The sequence below is a fragment of the Triticum dicoccoides genome, chromosome 4B (genome assembly GCF_002162155.2).
Source record: "Triticum dicoccoides isolate Atlit2015 ecotype Zavitan chromosome 4B, WEW_v2.0, whole genome shotgun sequence".
Classification (NCBI taxonomy): Eukaryota; Viridiplantae; Streptophyta; class Magnoliopsida; order Poales; family Poaceae; genus Triticum; species Triticum dicoccoides.
Genome location: NC_041387.1, coordinates 575,202,849 through 575,212,573, shown reverse-complemented (window position 1 = coordinate 575,212,573; position 9,725 = coordinate 575,202,849).

The window sequence follows — 9,725 nt, the reverse complement described above, 5'->3', positions numbered from 1 at the left end:
CGACTCACTTACGCACTACTTATCTGATTATCTCCATTTTCTTGCATGACACGTGCACCTTGATGCTAGATGTCTCGCGTGTTGGGAAAAGGATGAACAAAGCTCACGTAAAAGAAAACAGTTGAAGAGCATAGATTCCCGACGACCGAGGAGCATCAAGGAACCTCGCGGTGGAGCGTCTGCAAGGAATCTTGCGCGTTTTCCCTTGTTTTTTGCCGCCTGCCCACCTATAAACAACTAAAAGAACATGAACTTTTCGCTAACCACTAGAAACGGTACATCAGGATGCTAAGTTGAAGATGTTTTATACTCCCTCCATTCGCAAATATAAGTATTTTTAGATATTTCAATAAGGGACTACATACGAAACAAAATGAGTGAATATACACTCTAAAATATGTACACAAGCGAACGCACTAACTCCATCCGATCCAACTCATGCACATACGCGCACAACATGGAGCACACAATGCACGTACACAAGACGTGCATGCACACACGCTCGGCCGCAGAATGCACATGAATAACACATGCATGCGCACACACTCGGTAGCATGGAGGCGTGCGCCATCCACGGTGATGTCCGGTTCGTCGTGCTACGACGAAGCTCGCACGCAACGATGCATACGCATCTCTTGCAGCACCTCTTTGTCGTCGTTGCTCAACTACTAGTCGGAGACGAAGACGACCGCAGCCTCGGCCTTAGAGCTAGCACCGATGGAAAAAGACGCACGATGCACGCACACGAGCACATACGAAGTGCCCACGACATGGTGGTGGTGCGTCCCCAGTCGCCTATACTCCTTCTGCGCACGTTGTCTATCAAGGTGGCTGCATGCTAATGATGATGTGGGTGAGATCTTCTAGGACTCAGATGATGACGAGGAAAATTATGAGACACAAGGTGATGTACACCGTCAAGGTCCACGGTCAAGGGGGTGCTAGCAAGTGCTTAGATGTGCTTAGAGCAAGTACAATAGAGCTGAGTCAGCGGGCTATAAGGAATACTCCCTTCTTTCCGGTTTATAAGGCTTATCTCAACTTTTTTGTTTTTCCGATTTAGAGGGCTCATCTCCATCTCATTTTTAGTTTCCAATGCGCATTACATCTTTGCATGCAAGAATTAAAAAGGAACACACCAATGCATGTAATGTTCCTACTCATCTAGTGGCCAAGCATGCATGCACTGTAATTAATCGAAATTAATGCATGAGTTTTATTGGGTAGTTTTGTAATGTACGAGATACATTCCTCCACTCACAAAATGCCTTGGTTGATGAGATTTGAGATTTGAGCCCTATAAACCGGAAGGGAGGGAGTAAACAGTAGTATATTTCTGCTTAGTTGGAGGAAAGAGAAGAGGAGAGAGAAGGTAAGCGGGCTCATTGTGAAGAGCCAGCTCTAGCACGTGCTCCTAGGCACTTTGTAGTACATGTTGACTATAAGATGGGTTGTAGGCTTAGCCAGCAGCTGGCTATACTATTAATGCTCTTTAGATGAGGTGCTAAGTGCATTAAATGGCTTAGTAACTCAAGTGTTCAATGCATAGGTTCTTAGTTTATTGGTGCCATATCATATTTTATGCCTACGTGGCAGGCTTAGCAGCTATACATGGTGGAGCACTGGGAGAGGCCAAGGCTGGTCATAGTGGGGAGTAACTTGTACTGTAACATATTACTATGTTACTCTAAACATCTCTATGAATCGTAAAGGAGGGAGTAGTAACATACACTAGTGTCATATGCAGAGTATGGGAGCACATGATATTTCCCCGTCCGGACCGATCCAAGTTGGCTTCTCACCTTCTTGGCCCAACAAAAAACCCTCCCCACTCCCGCGCGCACTTCCCGCCCGGCGCCAGCTGAGCCCGCCGCTCCACATTGATGGCAAGTCCGGGCGACGCGACCTCTCACTGCTTCCGCCGTTGAAGCGGTGCGCCGGCTGAGGGCACCGCCCGCTGCACGCCCGGCATTTCAGACTACACAGTGGATAGTAACTTTTAGAGCAAGTACTACTATAATTAGATGACATAAGCAGGCTATAAGGATTTAAATATAGTATTTGTGCTTAATTGAAGGAGAGAGAAGAGGAGAGAGAAGAGAAGTGGATTGTAAACGTGTAGCCGGTTATACTCCAACATACTCTACTTCGTGAGACAAAAGGTGGGGCCATTATTAATGATATTGCATTTATACTAAAGGGACTAACGGACGCCTTAATTACTCTGTTTTTTTAGACAAACCTTGGTGGGGCTATTATTGACTTTTTTTGAGCTATCATTGACTTGGACGTGGGGTTTGGGGGCCAAAGGCCTACTATTATACTCTGACCTGACATGCTCTACCCTAGCCGCTCCTGTATCATATGGTTTCGCACCGTTCCAGATCTTAGCGCCGCCACGCAATTCTTCTCCAGCCCTCGTTCCGGCGTGCACCGCGAGAAGGGACAGCAGTCCTCCGAACCCCGCCTTTCGTGATCCTGTATGGGAGAGGGGCGATCAGGTTTTTGGGGAGCACACTCCTGTGACTGCTGCCAGCGATGACTTCCTCAACGACAGCCTTCTTCCCCGACCTCGGTAACCTCTTCATCAACGACATGAGTGACAACATCAACCACATTGGTTCTGCTCCCGCTGTACAGTATGTGATTCTGTCCTCCTGGTTTAGTCCGCATCATTACTTTGATGTTTGCAATTGTCGTCATGATCTATTTACTGCTGATTCGGATTAAATCTCATACTAAATTGCTCATACATTCAACAATCCAATCCAAAGATTTGATCACAGGTAATTTACTCCGAGTTGTTTTGCTGCGCTTTTGAAGCCGCCTACTTTTAAGGGGGTGCAATATAAAAGGTGGCACACAAGAGCAGTATATTGGTTTCAGATCATGTGCTGCTATGACGCCATTAAGGGTAAGCCTGAGGGCGATCTTAATCCTACACAGCAGGAATCTTTTTAGAACATGGATACCCTCTTCAAACCCACCCTGCTGAGTGTTCTTGACGATTCCATTGTGGATTCGTATATGTTGTTTGACAGCGGCAAAGACATGTGGGATGCAATTGAGGCCACGTTTGGGCCCTCGGGCGCTGGCAACGAGTTGTACGTCATGGAGCAATTCTGTGACTACAAGATGACTGATGAGCGCTCTGTTGTTCAGCAGACTCATGAGATACAGTCACTCTCTAAGGAACTTGAGTACTTTAAGTGTGTGTTGCCGGACAAATTTGTTGTTGGGACCATCATTGCCAAGCTTCCACCTTCGTGGAACGATTTTGCTACTTCTCTGAAAAACAAGAGACATGAGTTTTCTGTTTTGGATCTCATTAGCACTCTTGATTTTGAGGAGAAGGCGAGAGCAAAAGGCACACGTGCTTGGGTCGCCGAGGGAGCTTCTAGTGCCCACATGGTACACGAGAAGAACTTCCATCCCAACCAGCCCCAAAACGGTAAGAACAAATCTTAGGGGAAAGGCAAGTTTGATGCAAAGAACAAGCCGTCACATTCTACCAACTTCAAGAAGAATTATCATAACGGGAAGGGATACAAAACTCAATTTTGGTAGCACCGCACAAAATTTATATGGCTACATCTACCTGCTGTCAGCTAACCTCATGGTGCTTCAGGTTTTCCTACATTCGTAACTAGGTACAATGACCACCGCAAGATGAAATTAGCTTATTTGTATGTTGACTTGCTGAATGCAGTGCGGAACGATCTTGTCATCTCTGGAGGAGCAAACAAGCAGTGCAGCGGAAGGTGGAAATCAACCAAGGACTTATGAAATTATATGTAATCTTCCTCAGGCAGGTCAGTATCCCCTTCGTCCAGATGATCGTGTTTTGTCATGCCGAGCTATTGATATGTGCTACTATTTTGCAACACCGTTTAAGTATAGATATTGTTTTCCTATCTTTTCAGATTCAAGACAATGAATAGGATATCAGGGGAACTGCACAATATGGACCCATGTTGAGTCATCTCTATTGCCTCATGTGTTTGCTGCAAATGTGTCAGCATCAATTGCAAGATGAGGCGGCTAGATAGCTGTGGAGTTGCCAACATGCTCAAAGGGCTCGGAACATTGAGAAGAAGCAAGCATGCCCAGGAAATTAATGTGTGAGCAGGGAGGCCCTTTGCTCAGAGAAGCATCGACCGATTTTCTTTATTTCCACACCTTCTCACAGTTTTGTATATTGGTTATAGTATGGTGAATCATTGAGATGCATAGACATGCCGAACTTTTGTTCTTCTGAATGTTAGTTTAATGTGAGTGTCTGCATCCAGTACCGCATCCTCTAATTTGGTGGATGCACACAGAGAAAATAAATCTCCTTAATTTACTCCATAACCACCCTATTAAATAGGCCTAGTAACAAACCAGGCGCATGCAGTGGTCGGCGGGCACATGCATCCTGCATGCATGGCCAGTCATGCAGCAACGCAAAAGAAGAGAGCGGTTCTTGGGGAAAAGCGAGTAGTTAGCGCGGCGTGCCTTATAAACACGAACAGCTTGCTCTCCCGCTTCCGTTTCCCCACCCAATTCCCCCCGATCCCCAATATTCCTCACTCGTCCAGAAAACCCCGCTCACCTTCTTCCTCACTCGTACAGAAAACGCCTACTTCTCTTCTTCCACTCCTACAGAAATCCCCAACCCTCCTTCTTCCCCACTCGCATTGCCACTAGGCTCGTCTCTGGCTACTCTACTCAAACCCATGAGCTCGGCGCAACGCCCACAAGGAAAATGGAGTCGGCTGGTCCCAGCACCAAGAAGATGAGGCTCCCGCCAGCGGCGAAACCGGTTGTAGATCCCGCACCCGGTAGCGCGGGGAGAAGCGATGAGCCCCCCCCCCATCCGGATCTGAGGAACCGGTAGAATCTACGGTGGACCGCATCAGCAATATCCCGGACGTCATCCTTGAGGAGATCATCTCGCTTCTCTCCACCAAGGATTGCTGCCGCACACAAGTCCTTTCAACTCGGTGGCGCCCTCTATGGCTCACCGCGCCCCTCAATCTCGACTGTCGTCAGATATATGTCCTTCCTGAATTTGATCTCATCAGAGCCATCGTCTCTTCTCACCAGCAGGGCCCCGTTCAATGCCTCTGCATCCCGACAAGCTACCTGCTATCCATACCCGGCAAGGTGGGCACTTGGCTGACATCCCTTGAATTCGGAAAACTCTAGCAGTTTGAGTTCTGCCATTACCACAAAAGTTTCATACCACGAACATACCAAGAATTCGTGCCCACACCACCATTGTCCATCTCGCGGTTTTCCTCCTCTCTCCACACCGCCACCTTCGCCCCGTGCCATCTACCAGACGATCTGGTACAAATGCTTCAACTCCCACTGCTAAAAAACTTTTGCTTGTGGTGGTTTATCTTTCGGAGGCCTCACTGCACAGCATCATCCACTCTAGTTGCCCTGCCCTGAGTGCTTGCTGATTGTTTTGGGAATAGAAATCGGTATCAGTTGTCTACAAATAAAGTCGCCTCACCTTAAAAGCATTGGAATTTGTTTTGAAGGACAGCAGATCATTGAAGATGCCCCTTCACTTGAAAGGTTGCTCCTTCATAATTGTTATAAACCTTCAAAAATAACTGTCGTCTCTGCGCCCAAACTGGAGACCTTGGGTGTAATTTGTGACCCGTTTAATAATCACAAGGAGTTGGTGTTTGGCTCCTCACCTTTTCAGGTACCGTATATTATCATCTACACATTTGTAATCATATGCTGCATTTTTCATTTATGCACATAAGTTTTATATCATCTTGGAGTACACTTTGGGTACTAATATTATGTTATATGCTCAATGAAGAGTTCGTCCATTGATAGCCTATCAATGCTGCTGGATTCTGTCAAGATCATATATATCAGAATGTATAGTTTTGATCTGGACATAATTATTGGCTTGCTGCGATGCTTTTGATCTCTGGAGAATTTATACATAGAGGTGATGATTTCATGCACATTGAAAGCCCGTATATATTGTACTAGAATTAACTGTTCAGCTGTCGTTCTTTCGACATACTCTTTTTTCAGACCTTAACTGTTTTCAATCTTCATGTCTACTTAGGCAGAACCACATGGACAAAAACATATAACCAATCGTTGGCGTAATAAGCACAAGGATTTTCTCAGTTCTCATGACATTCATTTGAGGACAATAACGACGGGACGATATGCATCCAACCAGGCAAACAGAAGCTTTGTCACATTCTTCCTATTGAATGCGAGGTTACTATTGTCCATGAGGCTTAATTTTTACAGCAAGAGATTTCTCATGGACGAACATGTTGAACAGTAAAAAAAAGAAGTTTCAGGTGGACAAATGGGCTTCTAAACGTGCTCAGCTTCTATTTACAACAAGTTGTAGACATCCTAAAATAAATTTTTTTGCACAGGATGTTGATTTTATAGATCAGACCGATCCATTTGTTTGTGACTGCAAAAAAGAGTGGTTGTGTTAGATGTTACTGTCATGTTCAATCTGGGTTTTGTCTAAAAGTTTGATGAACAATTAATCCTTGGGATTTTCGTACCATTTGTATGCTTGACTTGCATGTTGTTGCCCTTGTACTCCCCTCGACCTTCCACTACACTGTCGCATCTTTCATGGCTGCTGTTCGTTCCCGTTTGAGGCCTTGCCGTCGTTCTCCGCCTTGGTTAGCTCGCTGTGCTCGCCGCCGTCTGGTGTTGTCAACATGGTCAACAACCAAGAGGAATCAGGAGATGACTGTACGTGGAGAGGCTGACAGTAGGGACGCACCAGGGTCATTGCATTTTGCAAGCAGGTGCCTCGTTATTACAAGCCAAAACAATACTTCCTCCTAATTGTTTGACAACTAGGTTCCACGCCATTGTCAATGTAGTCAATAAACGAGAAAATTACACAACGAGCGGATAACACCAGGGACCCAGCAGCTCGCCCAGTTGTTTTTCAGTTTCAGAGATGGAGCTCAACTGCGCGCTGTGCGGGGGCTGTGGCCCGTCTAGCCCACGCTTACGCTTTTATTAAGCACATGACGAGCCCAGTTGATATTTTTTTCTTTCTGAAATTGGCTAGCCCAGTTCTTTTTTTTTGGAGAATACCAAAACCGAGGCCTACTTGCTTTTCTCAGCCCTGCTGGGCTGCAAATCTTTCAAGACGAGGAGGGATAAGAAATGGGCTTCCCCAGAAAATGGGCTATAAGTTGTAAGAAATGGGCTGTAAATTTTTAAACCAAAGCCAACCGGCAATTGCATTAAAATATCATTTTTTTCAGGATTTCTCTACTCTCTACTCTTATAAAAAACAAAACCAACTGACAATTACATTAAAATACCATCTTTTCACCCACAAGATAAACTACTCATACAAATGCATCTTCATGTTCCGTGCAACGAACGGGCATCTTGCTAGTTAAGATTCTAAATTTCGTTCATTTTTTTGCGGAGAATTGTTTTTTGAATTTTATTTTGATATAATTTTTGAAAACTATTTTTAACGTGACTCAAAATTTCATGATTAAAAGAGTTCGGACCCCACCAAAATATGCAAAATTTCGTTGAATTTTTTAGCAGTGCCCAGAATATATGGTCTGTAATGCTAATAAAAAGAATATGAGCTTCAAATATCCTTAAGAATTAGCAAATAGGTTGTAAATTATTGAAAATAATGGCTAATGGGCTGTATGCTGTTTTCCATAGATTTGGAGGCTGACTTCTGGGCCTACTAGGTTGACGATGACGCTGTCCTAAATTTTTTTTTGATGCGTACTCAAGGCTTTGTCAACTTAGTCAACACACAGCAGTAACTGTTGGATGTCCATCCAACGGCCGCCGTGCTTCTTCAATCTCTGATCTTCCTGCTTCAGCCGCCCAAACCAGCGCCGGCGGGACTGCCTGCTCCCTCCTCCCGTGGCTCGCTGTGCTGCCGCCAGGCCATCCCTCTAACCACCCACACATCCTGTTATTTTCCAGCGACGTCAGCCTCACCCCGCAGCCGACCAGTCAGTGCTCGTTCTCCCCTCAGCATGGGCATCCGCTACGGTGGCTTCGCCGGCTCCGGGTGGTTCTCTTCATGGGCCCCGCCCTCGTCCACCGCGTTTGTGCTCTCGGCGCAGCGAGGTCAACATGGTCAACAAACAACAGCCATCGGAAGAGGCTGACAGTAGGGGCCCACACAGCAAAATACCTCCTTATTATGCGCAAAATATTGATTCGTCCACCTGATAGCTGGGACCCACCAGAAGGGTCTCTGTATTTCATGAAAAAAAACGTTCCCCCCGCTGTCAGCTCGGACCCACCGGAAATGCCTCCTTAATACGCACAAAAAAATGAATACTCCCCCTACTAGCTGGGACTCACCTTGGTGGGAGGCTGACTTGTGGGCCTACTAAGTTTACGGGGACGGAGGGCTTTGTCAACTCAGTCAATATGAACAACTCTAGCTCCAGTGACCGTACGATGTCCATCCAACGGCCGTAGTGCTTCTTGAACCTCTAGTCTTCGTGCTCTAGCCGCCCAAAGCAGCGCCGGTCGTGTCGCGTGCTCCTGCCTCCCGTGGCCGGCTGTGATGCCGCGGAGGCCTCATCACCCCCTACTACTCCCATCGCTGGCCAGGCCATCCCTCTACTCACCCACACCCCCTATTATTCTGCGGCGACGGCAGCCTCGCCCTTGTACTCCTCTTCGTGTGGGCATCCACTGCTGCGTCTTCCCCGGCTCCGCGTCATCCCCTTCCTAGGCCTCGCTGTTGTCCACCACCGTGGTGCTCTCGGCGCGGCGTGGTCAATGTGGTCAATGACTGACTTCCATCAGAAGAGTACTGTGCATGGAGAGGCTGACAGCTGGGTCCACGGCGGCCGCAAGGAAGTGCCTCCTTATTATGCGCAAAATAATTATTCCTCCACCTGACAGCGGGGACCAACCGGACGGGCCACCGTATTTCACGAAAAAACATTTCCCTCTGACTGCTGGGACCCACCAGCTACATGTTCGCACGCAAGGAAGTGCGTCCGGGCAAAAAAAATGATTCGCCCCCCTGACTGCTGGGACCCATCACCTACATCTTCGCACGCAAGGAAGTGCGTCCGGGTAAAAAAACGATTCTCCCCCCTGACTGCTGGGACCCACCAGCTACATCTTCGTAGGCAAACAAGTGCCTGCCAGTCGGGACCCACCTGGTCGAACCGTACGTAGCGTTGTCATTCTAGGCGCGAACGTGTACGTACATACTGGTGTAGTAGAGGCGCGCACGTACACGTACGTATAGCGGCGAAGGTGCAAGAAAGAAAATACGGCCATGTACGTACATACGGGCAGGGTCTCGAACGCCTACTCGCGCATACGTACATGGCTGGGTCGGAACGGAGAAACAGCGTCGTCGTCGTGTTCATGGGGAGGCAACGGAATGCGTCATGTTCATCGGGAGGCAACGGTACGCGTGGGAGCCAATCGGTTGGGTCGGAACGGAATGTGTAGTCGTGTTCATCGGGAGGGCTTGGACGGAATAGGCGATGGAAACGAGGCATGGCGTACCGCACAACGGTGGAAACGGCCTTGTGTTCGACCGGCCATGTTTGAAACGGGATCCTGTTCATCGGGAGGGGTCTGGCGTACCGCAAAATGGAGGAAACAGACCTCCTACGGTCAAAACGGGGTCCTGTTGATCGGGAGGGGCCTGGTGTACCGCAAAATGGAGGAAACGGACCTCCTACGGTCGAAACGGGGGTCCT